Source organism: Amblyomma americanum, chromosome 4 (assembly GCF_052857255.1).
Source record: "Amblyomma americanum isolate KBUSLIRL-KWMA chromosome 4, ASM5285725v1, whole genome shotgun sequence".
Lineage (NCBI taxonomy): Eukaryota > Metazoa > Arthropoda > Arachnida > Ixodida > Ixodidae > Amblyomma > Amblyomma americanum.
Genome location: NC_135500.1, coordinates 191,901,379 through 191,921,467, shown reverse-complemented (window position 1 = coordinate 191,921,467; position 20,089 = coordinate 191,901,379). Strand labels below are relative to the sequence as shown.

At 50.0% G+C, this 20,089-nt stretch overlaps 2 protein-coding genes across 4 annotated transcripts in view; one reads left to right on the top strand and one right to left on the bottom strand.

The window, feature by feature from the left end:
- Positions 1 to 5,309, bottom strand: part of LOC144128898 (uncharacterized) — a 46,575-nt gene extending 41,266 nt beyond the window's left edge. Inside the window, exon 1 of the mRNA XM_077662684.1 lies at positions 5,220 to 5,309. The gene's annotated coding sequence lies outside the window, so the exon portion shown is untranslated. The remainder of the gene's footprint in view (positions 1 to 5,219) is intronic.
- The window catches only part of LOC144128900 (tudor domain-containing protein 3-like), a 142,054-nt gene that overhangs the window by 93,439 nt on the left and 28,526 nt on the right, over positions 1 to 20,089 (top strand). The window lies entirely within an intron of this gene.

Genomic DNA, 20,089 nt, shown 5'->3' with positions numbered 1-20,089 from the left:
AGCTTTCAAAAAAGATAGAGAGGACCAAAAGACTCAATGCAGGTGCCGCCACCAGCGGCCAATTTCGCGACCGAATAAATGCGTGCGTCGACACCGAATTTCAGGTGCGGATCCCAGGGTGTACACCGCGATAAGAAACTTTCCCCGGAGAATTCCTAGCACCTGAGGACGCATCCAAACGTTTACTTTCCCCAATCTTCACCACCTACACCGCATTCACCCAACGTTATACGCAGATATATGTCCTTGGTGTGGTGGTATATACCCACATTCACGCACATTACATGGGCATGTGTCAGATAAACCGGACCACTTAAAGCCGCACAACGCTGGAGCAGTGGGAGGTGACGCTGGCCATCGGCACCCTGGAAGACCAGGAGCCGCTAGTCGCCATTGCCAAAACGTCGGCGGAAGCCACTGGAGTCTTGGACTGAGGACCCCACCCACACTCCGCTCCGGTCTCCTTTTTAGAAATAAATGTTTATTCTCGCTCTCTCTCGCCCGCCGATATGTGAGACAGATATTGCGACATTTCCTTTCCCCCAAAAAACATTTTTTTTTGAAATTTGACTGATTACAACGCACTTGAGGAAAATGATGAGTCATTGCGCTTATAGGCAGGTGGATTAGCGGCGTCAGTTAAATAACAACAGCCAAGTAATATCTTAGGTGAAGTTAGAAACAATATTAGAGATCTGTCGGACGGGCCTTGTGTCATGCAGCGCGTTTGCAAGGGCGAATTGGAATGGGTAGCACACCAAGGGAGCAGTGGACGTGAGTTTGGGTGAAACCAGGCGGACAAGCAGGTTCGACGTTGCCCGCGGCCTCTCGAATGCACGGACATCCATGCACCGTCGGCTGTAGAACGCGAGATCCCTGACCTCGTCATCCGCGCCATCGAGTCTCGAGCGAAAGCGAATGAACGGGAACCACCGAGATATGACGTCTTGCGCGGTCGCCTGCCGATTTGTGTCCGACGGTATCTTGCCGGGAGCCACTTTCTTGAGCCGCCAGGAATCTTAATTAGTTGAAAGCGAAACTTGAAAAAAAAAAAGAAGAACGCGACACACAAATGGAACCGGACTCTCGGCTGCTTTTTTTCCCCCTCTGCAATTGCGGGCATTTGAAGTTCGGTTTTGGGCGTGGATATGTGTGGCGCACGAAACTTTGCAGCCGTGTAATCTACAACATGTTGCCCCGTCCCAGATTTGGGTCCGGTTAATTATGGGACCATCTTCACCGCCGTTCGCAGCTCGTCGCTTGTGGTTCAACAAGCAGATGGACTTAATTTCTCTTTCTCGCAGTCGCATCTGCACATCTCCCGAGAAGTGTCCGCTTGTAGCGGATAGCGGCAGTTAGTTTCAGCGGCTATGAGACAGCTGTGGTTGTTCGCCCGAAGCACATTGTGTTAGTGGCGTTACAGGTGTTCCGTTATTTTTATGCACTCTTGTTATCCCTAATGACCTTCACAGGAGTTTATTGCATAGGGGGGCGCTACATTCCGATCAATAAAAGGTTATACATTAATGAACGATACGTCGAACATAACATTAAACAATAAAAGATGTTGACATTGCTTAAGTGACCCTCAAATGAAACGATGCAGTTGGATTCGTTTCGTTGGAGCGTAATACTGTGACTGAGCGCATGCATTACCTTGGGAACACTGAATATTCCGGGTCGCCTCATTGCGTTACTTCGTGTTAATTCGATACACTTTTAATAAGCTCGGATCGCGGGGACGCTCAATAACAGAAGCATTGCACCAAATCTGCAATTAGATATAACGATGCCGATCGAGACGGCAGGGATCTGTGACCCGGAGGAGAGTGAAACAGCACATGTGGTGAAAGGCGTTCCAGACCCCTTCAAGCGCCTCTTGTGTCTATGGACACTATCGTACGCGGAATGAGACACAGTGCGATCGCCAACTTATCGTGATTTCCTTACTGCATTTCGCGAATACTTTTGCATCTCCGCTGCTTACGCAGTGTGTCTTCGATTTGACTTTTTAGAGGTTGCGATGAAAGTGTATAAGCGTGGTTATCATTTATCACGTACAACCATAGCCTCTGCACATTGCCCAATCACTGTGTAGTGGCACTTAATTATTATTAATATTATTTTTTCACCGTGGTCAGAGCCCCTGGCTGTTATATTACGTCGGCGAAACTTACGATGTCCCGTGCCTGTCTTAGTGAACACCGCCTGTCTCCCATTTCTTGTGAGATTCGGGGCACTTCTCCGCATACCCATTCTTCGCACCGTGCAGCACTTCGAGGCATCGTGCGTGCCGCTTTTTACCGGCCTTAACTGCGCGCCTTCCGCTTAACGCGTTGTTGGGAAATAAACGTCGCTTAGCGCGCGCTCTCCAAACCCCGCGGCTTGTATATCTCGTTTCATCAGTGTGCATTATGCCTTTTCATTCCGGCTGCTTTGGCGTCCTTTGTGACTCCGTGCGCCGAAGGGTTGCCTAAGCGTATTATACGCTTCGCTTTTCGACATCCTGCATGGCCGTCGTTTCGAAGTCGCGCGGTTGTGGGTTGAGAATGGAGAGAGATTGAGCGAAGAGGGGGGGGGGGGGGAGAAGAAATCTCCAGTGCACGGGGTCGTGACTGTCGAGCGCCATCGAAACGGGCCTTTTCTTCCTTTTCTGAGGGAGGAAGCTGAAAGAAGTCTTTACGCCTCCCAGGTCTTTAGGCCACCCAGTAGAGACCTCTCTCTCTCTCTCTCTCTCTCTCTCTCTCTCTCTCTCTCGTGGCACCGCTGTCCAGTTTGTGTGTGTGGGGGGGGGGGGGGGGAGGGGGGGGGGCAGGGGGGGTTGAGTGGAGGCGGGCTTCGCGGGATGTTGGTGTTGTTTTCGCGTGTCACTTTCTTCGCCGCGGGTCCCTTTCGGCGTTTCCTGGTTTCCGGTTTCTTTTCTTTTTTCGGTCCTCAGTGACAACGCGGAAAACGAGAGCGCATTTAATTGTGGAGGCCCGCGTGAACGGAACGGAAGTGAAAGGTGGACCGCTTAAAAGCACGTAACGGTGCGTGGTATCTCGGCGCGACATCGTGCACTGCACGATGCCACGGGGCGGTATCCATTTGTTCCTTAAAGAAAGCAATGCACATGAGGTAATAATAGCTGAAACGCGAGGACAATTAAGTTCCGCTGGGTCTATATGTATCCACTTGGGGATCGTCGGTAACAAGAGAGCTGACGCGTGTGCGTGCTGTACTCGCTCCAGCGCCGAAATGGGGAAAAAAAAAGTAAATGCACCGTATAAAGATGGCACAATATATATACAGAATAAACTGAGAGCAAATCAGCAGCCTTCGCGGTACAACGAACTGAGAAACAAATTGCAGTTACATCGGTCATCGAGGAATGGAGGGCACGTGGTTGTCAAGAACGCTTCGTGGAAGTAATTTTAAATCGCCTTCGTGTCGTACGCGCACAACTGAAACACACAACTTCAGTTTCATCAAGCAAGATCAAACGAAGTGTGAATACTAGACCACGTCATATTCTCACGTATAGAACTCCAGAAGCTAAGGAAAAAAAAAATGTTTTACTCAGTTTTACAACAAACAGATCTCTTTCCACCCAGCGCCAGTCCGGTCGTCTTGTGTCGGGCCTTGTCTATTCGCGCTGCTTCGTATTATGAATTCTGACCAACAAGCCCAAATCAAGACTCTAATTCACTGGTCGGATACAACTCAAGAACAAAGCGGCAGATGCCCCTCAAAGGAGGCCCTCCGGCCAATGGCGTCGTCGACCGATTTTCATGACGGCGCTGTTGATCCCTTATTTCCACTTCCTGTATTTGTACATAGTGTATATTGCCGCCCTATGTATGCCTCTATCATTTCTTACTATCTCTCCCCCTTTTCTTTCCCTCTTCCTGTCCTTTTATTTCCGCTAGTCGCAGCTCAGGTGCTTTAGGTTTTGATGGTAGATGCCGCGGCATTAGCAACATCTTTTCCTTCCGTTGTTATTTTTTTATTAATAAATAGCCACTAACAACAACTGTTGACACCGATTAATTCATAGCTATTCCTCTTTCATCTGCTACCCCTCGCGATTTCACGCTGGCAGGTCAAAGGGCATTAACCACGACGTCATGAGAATCGGTCAACGTCATTGGCTGGAGGGTTTCTTTTAAGTGGCATTGGCCGCTTCGTTGTTGAGCTGTATCCGAATATAGCCTTGAGGGCCCGAAAATCGCGAAAAAAATCAATTTTTTGAAAATGTCGCTTTCGAAATCTCATCTTCTATATATTTACGAATTTATTCCTTCTCTGGTTCAGTATTTTCGCTGTAACTCCACCTTATAAGGCGCGAACGAGTTCATTTCTTTCTGTCTTTCCTTGTTTTCTCAAAACGCAAATTTTTTGCTGCTTTCTAGTTTACAAAGAGCATATCTTTGCATCTAGAACAGATAAAGGTGCAACTTTTATTGCACAGTGTTGGGAAACGATTTCTCGATTTATGCTCGCTGATTTTTTTGTGCACTCCAATTTAAACTGCTCTTCAACAAGTCCTCCCTACATTGAAATTCAGCAAGTTGTTAAGTAGTTAATATTGTCCTAATGAAAAAAAGTATTTACTACAGTGTATTCCTTGTACTGTATACTATCTAGCCACATGTTAATGATAGTTCTCTGATCAGCGTTTTTTTCTATTGTTTTTGCAAAATAAAGGAATGAAAATGTCTAATTACTTGACATATCAGCAAAATGGTCACACATTTGAAATCAGCGTAATAAACTGATTAAGACAGTGCATTTTCATTGCATTTTGTCTAGAAATAAAGAAAGCTCCATAATCTCTGCTAAGATCCGCTTAGAAGAGTTAAGATCGCTACATTGGAGCTTTTGTCGGCAGAATAATCGCAAGGCTAATCCTACCTGTTGCTCACAGAAGCCTGGACTAATCGCTGCTTGCACAGGATCAAATGGGGCAGCTACTCCAATTTTATGTATTTTTGGCTATGTGTTCACTTAACAAAACACGTTGTGGGGCTAGTTGGTGAAGCATAGTTTCTCGAAGTTCTTTATAGCGCTATACACAGCGCCCGTCCTGTGTACTTCTTCCTGTGTCCTTGTTTTTTGTAGCGCTATAAAGAACTTCGAGAAACTTGGCTATGTGTGTTGCACCAAAATGGGAAGAGCAAGAAAAGACCAAGATCTCCCGCCCTCTAGCGGGCGCGAAACAACAGTCGCGTACCGCCCACCTGCAATGGCCAAGCGCTCCTGGAGGCAATGCGTGGAATCGGCGGAGGACGCGCCAGGCGGCTGTGCTCAGCGTTTTACAGTCGTCACTCATGCGGCTGCACACGGGGTGTTTGTGATGCGTACACGGGGACGGGAGTGCGTACACGCGTGGCATACGTAGACGCGACGCGCCGTATGCGAGGCTAACGCGACGGACAGTGCGCTGACCCCCTCCCCGCAGCGTTGTCAGCGATGTTCAGGAATGTGTAAGCTATAGCGATGAAACTATAGAGCTCGTGGCGTCATCAGCGGTTCTTGTGCGGACAAAGCGATTGGGAAACGACCAGTTTTACGCTACAGCGAGCGCTGTGTGTGTGTTTTGCCAGCGCTTCGCGAGCCAGACAGAATGAAAAAGGACAGTTATGTGTGAGGTATGTTACTCGTCATGTGTGCCTTTCATTAAGCGAATATGGCGCCTCACAATGCCAGTTATCACACAGTAGAGGTTCGATAAGCATGCGAAGAGAGAGAGGGAGCCTAGCCGTTATTATTTCGAACTTGTTTTGATCTCTCTGCTCGTGATTTTTCGCGCTGACGTTTGCGACGGGCGCGATTTTTAAAGGACGGATCGCGATCACGATAGAGCGATTTTTGTTTTGTTTCTGTGGCTGACAAATCTGGGCACGCGGAAATAACAGTGCATGTCGGGTTTGCTTAGCACTGCTGACGCATACGCTGAGCTGCACAGTATTGCAATCTGAAGCTACCCAGAGATCTCCGGTATACGCATGGTCTCGGTACGTTAAAAAAGTTATTGCTGTTTCAAATCAGCGTTGTAGGGTTTAATATACAATAACTTGCGTTGTAATCCAGTTGATGTTGCTTAAAGTTTCGAAACAAGCAGTGGTGTGTCAACTTATTTACTTTTGAAAACCCATTCTACGTCCACTGAGTGCACCGTTAACAGCGCGTGGCGGACCTGCAGACCCCATTCGTGGCTGGGAGATTGTACAGCCGCAGACGTGACAGCGAACTTCATTCTCCAACTCAAGAGTCGCGCGCGAATAGTTTCTTCGCCGCGGGGGAATAGTTCTTCGCCGTCACGCGCTGTGCGCAGGGTATCGCTTCCGCGTGCACTCCATCAGCGAGGAAGCTTATGAAGAGCGCGTCAACGCGCAAGGAGACGGCCGATTCGGGGCGTACGATGTCTGCCTGCAACTGTCGACGACGCGCTTGGGAACCCTTCTTTCCGCGTCGGTTTACTGTGTTTTTTGCTCTTGTCGGGGGTCCGTGCATGGGCCATTCTCTCTCGGTGCGTACACGTCTCTGGGACGTCGTCGCTCGGTTCTTCCGCGTCCCGTCGTCTCCGTGATCGCATCGGCCGTGTGTGTGTAGTGAACAGGCACGCGCACCCCTCGATCGCCGCTGCATGCAGTGAGTCGTGACTGCGTACACCTTGGACCCTGCTGGAGCGTAACACTTTCTCCGACCCGTGTGAGCCTCGTGTCTTGGGTCGTGTGTGAGGCCGCTGGTGGATCGTTGGGGTTAGATTGCGCTTTCAGCGTGGAATGTTGCTTCTCACGGTGGTGGCTGTGCGAGGGAGCTTCTTTCGTGAGGCTGGCGTCTCTGTCGCTGTCACTTACCCGAAACTCAGTGACGTCATCGTTGTGTGACGGCCGTCAGATGTGGTTGGTCACGTGGAATAAGCGTCCGCGCGCTGATTGGCGTTGGACAGCATTCGTGTGAAGGGCGGGCTTCGAGTTGGTGGTCTTTGGCGCGGGGCCACCCGGGGAGAATGCAACGCGGCTGTTGCTGTCACTTTGCGGCGTGTTCTTTTTCATGCATCTTTTTTTCTTCGCGGTTTTCGGCGAAATCGACTTATATAGTGATTATTTATTTAAAATAACAAAAGGAAGGTAAAAGATGTTTGCTCACCCCGGCATCTGCCATCACTAATCGGCGGCACCTGAGCTGGGGTAGCGGAAATAAAGGATAGCAGGCAGTTTGAAGAAGTGAAACGAGAGAGGTGAGGGGATAGCAGGAAAGAGATAGGGGTGAGGGCATATATACACTATTTACAAATTATAGTTCAATTGTTCAGGCTGCGCGCGTGCGCCAACAAACATAGAAACCACCGCGACACACGCGCACAGCACTTGCACACAACAGCTGGTGTGGGGCGGCCAGCTGCGAAATCGACTTCGAATCGTGAATCGAGACTTGCTGTTCCGTGCCGAGTCGGTTTGAAACCAGCGTTGAGGCGCAGCTATGTATTGCGAATTTCAGCCGAGGAAACCGTGCAGGTCGTGCCGGTGGGACGTCAAGGTGACGATCGAGCTTTCCAAAGCCGGAGCACGCGCACCGCTCTGCGCTGATGCAAAGTTAGGGGCAGTGCCCGCGGCACTGCGCAACAATGAAACATCCTGCAAGAAAAAAAAATACCATGAAACGTTAGCAAGTAGCGTAGTCATCGTGGAAAAACGAGTTCTTGACGCTTTTGGGGACACGGCATGCCACATTGCACTCTGTTGCATTACGACGAGATCGCAGAATTTTCATCATTATATAAGCGCGGAAAACGATGTTTTTGTAGGTAATAAAATTTGACAGGTATAAGGTGTCGATCGCAGCCGAATACTCAGTGGCGACAGCTGTACAGTCGCAGCCGGCTGGCGGCTGCGCCAGGCAGGCAGTGTGCGCTCAGAACCCGATGCGCCGAGACAACTGCGCACTTCATCGAAGCTAGGCTACGCAGCAACCGCTTTATTCGCTTGACAGAATGTTTACGTACATATGGCGTCTGGGCACGAGCACTATCTGTACACAACAGCTCCTATAGCGTGTGTTTTGAGGTGTGTGTTATCCTTATGGACCGTTGTTCTACAGTCGCAAGTGGTAATCGAATAAACGTGATGGCGTGTGTCGCCACTGCAGAATGAAAAGCAGAAAGGGAAAGGAACGAAGGGAGATGAAATAAAATTGAAAACTGGTTTTGAAGAAAGGAAGTGACGCAGTAACTGTCTCACATATCTCGGTGGCCACCAGAACTGCGCCGTAAGGGAAGGGATAAAGGAAGGAGTGAAGGAATAAATGAAGATAGAAGTGTCGTATAGTGGAGGTCTCCGGTATAATTTCGACCACCTGGGAATCTTTAACGTGCACTGACATCGCAAAACACGTGGGGGGGGGAGGGGTGAAAACATTGGGAAGAGACAGGAGGTATGTTTGGATCAACCCGTAAGGGACCGATCCTTACAAGCACTAGGTGGAGGTCCCTAGTTCGGGACCCCAGTGGCGGTGGCCGCGGGCGCTTCAAGCGTTTTGCCTCCACCGAAACGTGGGCGCCGCGGTCGGGTTCGAACCCGGGTACTTCGGATAAATAATAATAATAATAATTGGTTTTTGGGGAAAGAAAGTGGCGCGGTATCTGTCTCACACATCTCGGTGGACACCCGAACCGTGCCGTGAGGGAAGGGATAAAGCAGGGAGCGAAGGGTTGGACACCTGAACCGCGCCGTACGGGAAGGGATAAAGGAGGGAGTGAAAGAAGAAAGGATGAAGGAGGTGCCCGTAGTGGAGGGCTCCGGAATAATGTAGACCACCTGGGGATCTTTAACGTGCACTGACATCGCACAGCACACGGGTGCCTTAGCGTTTTTCCTCCATAAAAACGCAGCCGCCGCGGTCGGGTTCGAACCCGGGAACTCCCGATCAGTAGTCGAGCGCCCTAACCACTGAGCCACCGCGACGGGCAGAGATGAAATCGGGTTATCAAGTTTTGGGAATGTTTCTCTACCGTATAGCAGAGTGGATGCAAAGCGCAGTATACACGCTTCCGCGAGGCAGAGGAGTGCTGGCGCTGCGCGCTTGCGGGTCGGCTGCTCGCGAGCAGAATCTGAAGCGCGCGCACGTGGTCAGTGCGCACACGTAGCACACAATGATGGTGCTGCCGTCAGGAAAACAGGAAAAGCGCCCCTTGAAAAGGAAGGCGGTGATCAATGGGGCAGCGTCAGCTGTGGCCTGCAGCGCGCACACACACACACACACACACAGCCGTGATGCGCCCGCGTACGCCTCATGCGGCCAACGATCGGTTTCCTCGTTCTCGAGCAGCGCGTCGGATCGCGCGATGCTCCATCTCCTCCACGTACGTGTGGCTGGCGCGCGTTCTGAGCCGCGGCGTGGAAATTGAGCCGAAGGTCAGCGCGGGTCGGATGCCGTTCTATGCAGACGAGAGCGCGGCCTCTGCGCTGTCTGCCGTCTCTGTGGCTGTAGGAGGCCCCGTGTGCGTAGTCAGCACTCGCCAGTTGTACTGTTTCTTTTTTGTCTGTCTTACCTTTTTTTCTCGAGTGAAACGCCTCGCCTTCAAAACGCCCCGTCACCGCGGTTTGTCAGGTAACGAATGCCGTGAAAGAAAGCCGTGCACATCTTGGCGCGAACCGGGAATCGAACCTTGACCTCTGGAGTCTGAAGGCTGCGCGGAGCTCCCCACCGATTTGAGCCGTGAACTCGATCATCGCCAGCACGCGCTCGGAAGATGCTGCTAAGAATGCTCCGACTCCTCATCTGGAATGGGGACGAATTAATTTCGCGTGCGGTTTCGGGTTGTAACCCTAGTACGATGCGGGATGTACTGCGTCTTTCTTATGGGATAGTATAATGAGCCTGTTGAGGCGTTTTCCCGGCGTAGTTGTGTCGCTGTCAGTCTCGGTGAGGCGGCGGTTTTCGGGGCAAAGATTGTGGGAACCAAAATTGTCGCACTGGTGCGGGACTGATTGCGTTCGAATCTGTGTGAGATCTAGCACTGATTTGCTATATTCTCAACTTGCGCCAGCCATTAGTCGGGAGTCGAACCGTCAACCAACACATGCAAGGGTGTTCATGGTAGCGGGCCACACAGTGGTTGTCTATGGTTTGGTTGTCTTTGGCGAGCGGCTGTGCTATCGCATTTGCACACGTAATCAGCTACTAAGTCTGCTTCTGTCTCTCTCTCTCTCTGTGTGTGTGTGTGTGTGTGTGTGTGTGTGTGTGTGTGTGTGTGTGCTTGCGTGCATGCGTTCAGTGAGAGACGAAGAATAACGATTGTCAGCTGCACGGATTTCCAGCTCTACTCCTCGTTCCGTTAGCGATTCTGTGCAACTCTGTCCTGTTTTTTACTTTATCAGCGGTGTATTTTTCTTTCCGTGAGTTTTTTGTTCTCTTCCTTTTTATTTTTTGCTGCCTCTTGGGTGCCAAGCATTTAGTACTTCGAGTGAGCGGGTGGGGTCGTAGTCGTCCCGTTAAAATGCTCTATCTCTCCTTGCTTTTGTGCATTTTTTGTCCGCTATATATTCAGAGGGAATTTTCATCATAAAAGTAGACATTTCGCGGTGAGATAGATGCGCAACTGCTAGCTTGTTCTTCCCATGATATTTGCTGCTATCCTTGTCCGAAAAGTCAAGGCCGTGCTACAGAAAGTCCTGGTTTATGTAAAAGAAAAAAAAAAGAGTGATTGCTGATAACGACCGGATTAAAAGCAATGCACATCACACCCGTTTATACGCACTGACGCGGGTGGATGCGTCGGGAATTACCGCCTGTGTTTATTTAAAATGGTAAAGGTGAGCAAACGATGATGCTAATGGATTTTTATGGCGCAAGGGCATCTGCAGCGGCCAAAGTGCGCCATGGCACAAGGTGTTTTCGTTTACTCAAGGTCGGGTCAAAGACCCATTTGCCAAGCATTTTCGCCCTGAATAAGCTGAGCACCAGACGAGGGGAAAGCTTGTACCCACTGTATCACCGGTGGGTACCAGGCGGCACTGGGGATCGAACCCCGCACCTCGCGCATGGGAGGCGGATGCTGAAACCACTAGGCCACCGCTGCGGTAGCAAAAAAAGAAAGAACGAGGGCAACAAGAGGGCATGAACAAACAAACAAAACAAAAAAAAACAAGAGGGCAACATGTCTTGCAGCCTCTATAGTTTACGACATATGTTTGGTAAGTTTGGTGCTTTTATTCATAGCTTTATCATGAATTTGCGGAGTTTAAATTTGAAATCAGAGTTTATAGCGCCAGCGACCATTTTCGCAGGAGCGCATCAGTTGCGATGGTGCGAAGTGGGCGTGCACTGCACCTGGTGCTGAGTATATATGAAAAGATAATTACGAAACAAAAGTTATAGCGTGGCGACAAAAATCTTTTTTGAGCACGGCTTGTATAACGAACCTCGTAATGGCCGGAAATCACGACTGACATAGGCATTCATCGTCATTACGCACTGCGGGCTCGTCGCCAACATTGTCCCCTTTTCTCATTTTAAGATCGGCAAAACAGCCGCAAGCGTCAAGAACACCGGAACGTCAACGATCGGGGGGCTGCGAAGCCAGCGACGGCCTTCGCCACTTCGGATAAAAGCGAGAAGTTTCCCACGCCTGTATAATATGCACGGAGGGGCTGAACTGGACAGAACAGCGACGCCCAGGTTAACCAACACATGTCCTCTTGATGGGGATCGCCGCGGACCGCGTGCGACGGGGGTTTTATCGGCGTTTCAGCGGCTAATCGTTTCGTTTCGTTGGGGAATTGCCGGTGGTTGTGTCTCCGACGACGCAGGCGTTAATTGAGCTGGCTGAACGGCAGCGCGGCCTGTTCTTTTTCTTCCTAGATGTTCTTGGCAGTGGTCGTTGTATGTGGCTGTAAGCTGCGCTGTATCGGGATACAACCCAGTCGAAAAAAAAAAAAACGCCAGAACCGTATCCAATTTGCGACAAAACGTTGAGTCGCTTTGTTCTATAACGGCAGATTTTTGTTGTTTTGTAGTATTTTTTCTGTAATTTGTATTCCCGCAGTACTTTTCTGTTGCAACTACTCAAAATTCTGTTGTTACTACAAGTTCGTGGGCAAAAAATTACAGGTTCGCACTTGTCTGCATATGAGCGGAATTGCGAATGCCTTTCCCTGTCCCTCTCTTTCTCCTCCATTTTTCTTTTTAAAAAATTGATTTATTTTTATTTTCAGTTTATTTTTTCTTTGTATATTTTATTTTTATTTAATTTTTGTTTTTCATTTTCTTTATTTGTATTTTTGTTTCATTACATGTATACTGCTTATCAACTGTTGAGTGACAGTTCGCGCGGACAACTAACGTCCACAAACTTTTGTCCCAAACTTCCGTCTGCAACTTCCGTCCACGCCACTCATGAGTCAAGAAAGACTTTCGCCTTAAAAAAAAAACAAAAAACATTGCAGAAAATCTGTCGTGACAACAGAAAATTTTGTATTTTTTCGTTTGGGAAGAGTCCGCCGCTACGGTGTGGTGTGATTCGTTTCCCCTTGCTCCTTCTGTGGACGTCCGGCCGGTCACCGGAAATGGGGAGTTCAGCGCTGGTGCTTCCGGGGACAAGCATCGCCACAATGGTCATTCGTTCGCCCTCTCCGCTTGGAGGAATGAGTGAAGTGAAGCGACCCGCCTTATAGCACGTTTTCTGTAGCGTATTCATTGTGAGGCCATGTCTGGGTCGAAAACAGTTATGCTATTGAGAATGAATAAGAGCTCCGCTTCTTTGCCGCACTTCTGCTGCGGCGATTGACGTAACATAATGTCGGGAAATCCTTTCCTTTTCTTGAATCATGTGCGAACCTTGCTTTTCTTGCTGAATATACAGCGCAGTATATTATCCGCTTCATCAGCTACCCAAGAAAAATTGTGGCGCTGGAAAATGATATCGGGTGACATCTGGGCCGCTATGAAAAGTTTCTGTATGAATATTCCTTCAGTTGTATAAATTTGGAGGAAGTAGAGTAATTTGGTAACAATACGTTAAGCTGCTCTCTAGAAGCAAAAACTTATCTTGCTCCTAAACATAAACGTGTCCACTTCGTGAATTGCTTCGCCGCACTGCTTGGGTCTTTTTCAGCCCACATCGTCCTGTACGCTACGCATCGTCCGCTTCTATGTCATCACTAGGTAGTACTAACGTTTTAGACCCTTTACACCACCTATGACTTTTCACAGTTGCATAAATTTCAGCAAAAACTTGTTATTTACCTTGTGCTTGGCGCGTGGTGACCTTAGCTGCCTATGTGGCATAAAACACAACACAACAACAGCGTCATCCGCTTCAGGCCCCCACGCTTAAGCGAGCCTGACATGTAGCCACGCGAAACGCTCGCGCACCTTGCATGGCGGATGCTTACGTACACAGTTACACACACACACACACACACACACACACACACACACACACACACACACACACACACACACACACACACACACACACACACACACACACACACACACACACACACACACACACACACACACACACACACACACACACACACACACACACACACACACACACACACACACACACACACACACACACACACACACACACACACACACACACACACACACACACACACACACACACACACACACACACACACACACACACACACACACACACACACACACACACACACACACACACACACACACACACACACACACACACACACACACACACACACACACACACACACACACACACACACACACACACACACACACACACACACACACACACACACACACACACACACACACACACACACACACACACACACACACACACACACACACACACACACACACACACACACACACACACACACACACACACACACACACACACACACACACACACACACACACACACACACACACACACACACACACACACACACACACACACACACACACACACACACACACACACACACACACACACACACACACACACACACACACACACACACACACACACACACACACACACACACACACACACACACACACACACACACACACACACACACACACACACACACACACACACACACACACACACACACACACACACACACACACACACACACACACACACACACACACACACACACACACACACACACACACACACACACACACACACACACACACACACACACACACACACACAAAAATACGAGGTGTGGTCGTGCGGAAAAAGAGATTCCTTGTCTTGCTTCGCTACGTTGTCTCCTGACATAAGTTCCAACGTTATTGAGCGCGCATGCCTCCCCCCCCCCCTCATTCTGGCAAGATTTCTGAGTGAACTGATTTTCTTCATCTCCAAGAAATATTTTTTTTTGTTACCTGCAAACTCTCATGTCGTAAACTTCCGCCTATCACTGTGGAGGTGCATGCTGCATGCGGCATGTTTTTGTGTGCGCGCGCGTTTGATATTCCTCGATCGGCTGAATTTGTGCGTCTCCGCGATTATACTTCACACCGCCCTACTTCACCGCGGGGAACTCGGCGAAGCCGTTGTTGAGCCACGCTGAGCGTTCACCGTTCCGTGACGACGTTTGTAGAAAGCAGGTCTATATATATGTAACACGGGACATAGTATGCCACACAAACACAACTCGCAGTTTTTCTTCGGCATTCGGCACGCCTTATATGCGGGGCTTGCCGCGGGCGCACACTTTTCTATCGGCGCCGAGCGATCGCCGTCGCCGTGGCACGCACTGATTGACGCTAATACTATATCGAGCGGAATCTGGGGCGGCGCCGTTGTACAGCGCGGCCTTCGCCCGACGGCGCTATGTAATGCTGCCGCTTATTGTGTTGTGTGCCCGGGTGTATCCATGTACGGAACTGCGGGCCGGGGTCTGCTCGCCTACGTATATGCCATACTCGCCGCTCCTTTTGAAGTGGGTGCAATAGGACTCATTCCTCGCCCCGCTCCGCACCTGAAGCCTCTTATCCTTTGTAGCGAAAATTGGACAGCTGCAGGTGCAATGTTTGTCGGCGCAACGTGTATATATATTCCGGGTACACAGGGCATGCGGCACAATGCAGTTTCTTTTCTTATTTTGTTTATGAGAGGATCAAGAGGCGCCGGAAAGAAAAAAAAAGTAGCGAAGTAAGTGAATGAAGACCGGGGTATGTTGAGTTTTAATAGAAGCTGCTGCTTCCGCCTGATACCTCATTGACAAAATAATATACGTGCTGCCATAGCGAGGAAGACGACAGTGCGCCGACGCCAAGAACGACGAAGTTGCTTGGGCTGCTGCCTTGATCAGCTGCCGTCTGATCAAACTCTCATCCCTTTTCTGTTCATGACGAAGAATTCACCGGTGTTGCGCTCCCACACGTGCTTTTCCTTTTTATTAACTGCGTTCAGGTGAATAGCCACCCGATTCTTGGCCGATCCCCCAGTGTGGGTATGTGCCATCTTTTGATAGGCTAACAACAACAGCTGTCGGCTGTTGCGGACGTCTGAGCTCGAGCCCGACCCTGCGTTCTGCGACTCGGTCTGGATGCGCATATACACGTTCCCGCCCCGAACGCTTCCATCGCCGCAGTAAACCACCCTTCAGTATTAATAATGGCGACTCGTGCTCGTTTGCGCGGAGCACTGACACTGACGAAGCACGACAGTGGCGCCGACGCCATTGTCGCCGGGGCTCTGGAGCCCCTTTTGTGATTAGTGTGTGTCGCCGTTGTAGTGCTGCTTTGGTTTCCCATACGGACTGCCGTTTTAATATAATGGCGGTGTGCGATTCCGTGCGATATGGACCTTTCACAGCCTCATCGTGCCGCGTATAAACATGGGATATTAATTACGAAATTACTTTTAGATCTAACGCGAAGTGAGCGATTACACAGCCCTCCTGAAGACCACTAGAAGCCTGGAAGAAGTGCCGAACAGAAGAACGGCGCGGTAACTGTCCCACACTTGCAGTAGTCGCAAAGTACGACAGAGCCTGTCCCAAAATACAACAATTGTTTGCCATCCTGTCGTTACGACAGATTTTTCTGTAGTACTTCGAAGTTGTCTGTTGTTGCGACAGAACTGGCTCTGTTGTTACTCCAGGAGACTGCTCAATACTACAGGAAGTCTTGTTAGTACAAGAATTTCTGTTTTCTGCTCCCAAAGTACTACAGGAAAATTTGTTGTGACAACAGAAAATGTTTCTTTTTTTTATAAGGATAGCGACACCTAGACTGTACCGTGGGAGGGTTGGGATGTAGTATGGGCCACGGAAAAAGGTAGCCAGCCTGTGGCGGTAGTTGGAGATGAACGAGCAAACGTATTGTTTCTATTCGCTCGCCCACAAGTTACCACAGGTGCTGAAACTGGTTCCCGTTCACGGCTGTGCACTTTTGGGCACGTCATGAGCATGTTAGCCGACAGGCTGTTGGCGTGTCGGCGGCTGTTCGCACCTCTGCAACAGTGATGCTGCGGACAGTGTTTACAGCTTTTCTCTTGTTCATCCGCTGTATGTGTATTGATACTGCAGCAGCGCGAAAGACGGAGACAAAGAACAAGGAAAGACAAACACTGCGCCGACTAACAACTGAATGTTTTGTTCAGAAAGAACAGCGTTTATATGCTGCGCAAAAACGAGAATGATTTCACTCCCTCCTTTATCCCTTCCCTTACGGCGCGGTTCAGGTGTCCGCCGATATGTGAAACAGATACTGCGTCATTTCCTTTCCCAAAAAAACAATTAACACTCCCGGAAGTTCAAAAGATGACAATAAAAAATGACAATAAAATGTTTCAACAGATACCAGCGTGACGACTTTTCACGTGCCCCAACCATTCAAACAAAAACACAAGCTGAATACATTCGTAGTCAGTCAGTCGCCCTGCAAGCACGATTCCAGGAACGCAATCTCATTTTTATGGAGGCTCACTGAAGCCTTTGCCACACACGCTTCGCCGTCTTCGAGGATAGAAGAATGCTTCTGTCACCTCACGTGAGGCCTGGTACCGATTTCTGTATTAATCGCGGGCCTTTGGAATCTGGTTGACAGCCTGGGCAGTCTGGGCATTGCAGAACAATAGTAGAGCTAGGCGGTTTTCCCAGCCCCCGCCGCGGTGGCTCAGTGGTTAGTGCACTCGGCTACTGATCCGGAGCACCCGGGTTCGAACCCGACCGCGGCGGCCGCGTTTCTATGGAGACGAAACGTAAAAAGGCGCCCGTGTGCTGTGCGATGCCAGTGCACGTTAAAGATCCCCAGGTGGTCGAAGTTATTCCGGAGCCCTCCACTACGGCACCTCTTTCTTCCTTTCTTCTTTCACTCCCTCCTCTATCCCTTCCCTTGCGGCGTGGTTCAGGTGTCCAACGATATATGAGACAGATACTGCTCCATTTCCTTTCCCCAACAACCAATTTCATTTCATTTTCCCAGCGAATCTACGTGTTCTTTTTGGGGTTATTCTGGCGGGTATACTGGCGTGGATTTTTTAGGTGTGTATTCCATCCTCCCGAAGCATATCTATTGTTGGCGTACCATTGCTCATTTAAATTCTCGCACGTAAAAATCTCACATCCTTCCACTATAGTAACATTCGCTGTGCCAGGGAAGGAATTTTCTCTCTGATGCGATCCGAAAGCTTAAACGCCTCTCACATAGCTCTTCAAGGAGCGTGGCACCGGTAACGGCGGCGTGCTGCTTTTTAACGGCCCACCCCGCAGAAGGTGAAAGTAAAGGAAAAAAAGGAAGTGAAAGTCTGTAGAGACCGAACACACTGTAGACGAACAAGTCTGTGCGTTTCCACAAGAGCCTCGCACGCCACGCCAGGTCTCCCTCTCTCTCGCTTGCCCCGTGGATGCATCCAGCACCTTACTATTCCTTTTTCTTTTCCACGCACGTAGATCTGACCGCATATAAGTAGGCTGCGTGGCGTGCACCGTGCGTCCATGTGCGGCGCTGACCGCAAAATCTTATTTCCGCGGGAACGCGCGCGAAGCGATTTTTCGGGAAATAGTGTTGTGAGGTCGTCGTTCGTGTTTACGCAGTTGTCGCGGCGGCATCCGCATGCGCGTTCTCTCCCTCCCCCGCGGCATGCGGGACATGCGCTCGGGGCCGGCCGCACAGACCAGCGTGCAGGAAACCGCTTAGCGCTGGCCGCGGCAACGGAGAGCGAACGAGAAAACCGAACCTGATGGTTTTGGACTAGGAAAGCGAAAAAAAAAAAAAAAACTCTGCCGAGTAGTCTGGCAGTTGGAACGGACGCTTCGTCGGCGTGTGTGTGGAAATATACACCACACGCTGCGGCTGTTAGCTGCCCCTCGCGCGCTGCTGTTAGGCATATACGTGCCTTGCACAACAGGGAGCGCGTGTGTTTTCCACGCCCTCGAGCGAGGAAGCGTAGCCGGGGAAAGACCTCCCTTTTTCTCTAGCTCGCCCTGATCGATGTGGTGCCGGGTTGAACTTGGCTCGCGCTCTTGTAAGCGTAAGTGGTCGCGCGTCCAGCACCCCCCCCCCCCCCCCCCTCATCCTCCTCGGATTTGAGTGCGCCGTAAAAACCGGAATGTAAGAAATTGAAGATTCCTCGCCCGAGTCGCGAATTAATGTGCTGCAGGGTTAACGTGTTTTCGCGTCTTGTTTACACGAATATGTGCTTTTCACGTTTGTATGTGTAGGATTGCCGATCACGGAGGGCAAATTTTGCATCGCCGGTCACTGCAGAGGTGCAGGCGCATTTCCTCTGCCCGCAACCTCCTCGCAGCTTCTTTGCTCTGCTCTCGGTTAATCGCGAGTCGTTCGGGGCGCGTTCGTATGCGTTGCAGCTACTTTGTCATAGCCTTATGCTATGGATGATATATCTTTTTTTGTTATGCAGTAATTAAGATATGTACAGTTATAGTAATAGTACACATTGCGTTATGTTTTCCTCGATTTTCGTATAGATGTGTGTGAATATCCCAACAGTGATTACTGTGTGCGCTGGAAAGAAGGCAGCGGATATTTCTGTGCATTTCGGTGGGGGATCGAACAAAGGCCTTTTTTCGTTTTTTGTTGCGACACCTGAACCCCTCGACGACAGCTGAATAAGCTCCGAGCTTTGCGCAAACACTGAACACGTTTTCCCTAAGTGCTTCCGGCCGCTTTGTGCGCGTGAATCGAGGCTTCCTTTTTTTTTCTTTTCTTATCAGATCGCGCCGATGGCAGTATATTACGACATGTGTGCTCGTGTAATGCGTGGGTTTTCACGGTAGTTCGTAGATGATGAGCACACGGGCGGCCGTGACGACGCCGAGAACGCAGGTCTGTCTCCGACGCTTTGCGCCTCTCGAATGTTGTTTCCCCCCGATTGGTTCGGTTTTACCTCGGTACGGCGTGTTCGCGCGCGCTGCTGGTAGGGAATCCCACCGGCGACTTTTCTTAATCGGTCACTTCGATCGGCGCCCCGAGTGTAAGTAATGACGTCGCATTTGCTGCTGGCGCGCGTCTTTGGCGTCGGGCCGTTAATGTGCCCCGTGCGTCGCCTTGCTTTGCCCGAGCTGCCTAGCGGCTTCTATCCGCCGAGATACGCGTAAACACGACCCGCGCTAATGCGTTGCATTCGTGTGCGTCCTCTTTCTTGCTCCTTGTTTTCTACTTTCGTGCTCTGTTAAACTGGTTCGTTGCGCGTTGGTTCGCGCCTTGACCCGTGGCCGTGGCTGTGCCCTTTTCCGGTGTATGTTGCCGTTTTCTTGGCTCGCGAGTCGTGGTGCCTTACGTGTTACGATAGCCGGCTTTCATTGGTCACCTTGGCTCTCTGTGGTAGAAAGAAAAGGCGCGGGAATAAGACTATAGGCAGAAATACGAACGTCGACTCAGTTATCATCTCACCTAACTTTGGCTCTGCCATCGAGAACGTCGTATTTTCGTTGGTATATTGCCCCTCCCGTTATGTCCAATGTCCGGGAGTTGTGATCAAATGAATTTAGCCAGCAGCTTCGCACTGCTATCGTTGAAGTCCGAAGTTGTTCCGAATGTGCTACCGAGCGCGAATCGGCGCAAGTGAAAAAAAAAATCCAGTCAGGGTTTGACGAAGTGGTTGGTCTGTAGG